Here is a 347-nt window from a genome sequence, read left to right as displayed (position 1 = left end):
GATAGACATGATATACAAGAACATTCGCCAGAGAGAGAAAAAAAAACGTTACTACAACGATGACGTGTCACGCACGAAGTATACTCGTACATGCTGTATGTGTACACTTCCGGTAAACTTTCACAAGCTCTGGACGACCCTGGGAGTTGGTGGGTGGGGCTGGTGAGGAGGGGGGAAGGTACGGGGGAGATGGGGGTAAAGGGATTCGGAGTATGGGGTAAGGGGAGCGGTTGGAGGGGGACTGTGGGTTGATAGGGGTAAATACAGGTGGATGGGTGGAGGGGATGGAAGGAAGAAACAGGATTTTTTTTCATTAATATTTATGAGGCTTGTTAAGACTGTTACTA

Source organism: Penaeus monodon, chromosome 19 (genome assembly GCF_015228065.2).
Source record: "Penaeus monodon isolate SGIC_2016 chromosome 19, NSTDA_Pmon_1, whole genome shotgun sequence".
NCBI classification, from domain to species: domain Eukaryota; kingdom Metazoa; phylum Arthropoda; class Malacostraca; order Decapoda; family Penaeidae; genus Penaeus; species Penaeus monodon.
The sequence above is the reverse complement of the archived record's forward strand: the minus strand, read 5'-3'. Positions refer to the sequence as shown.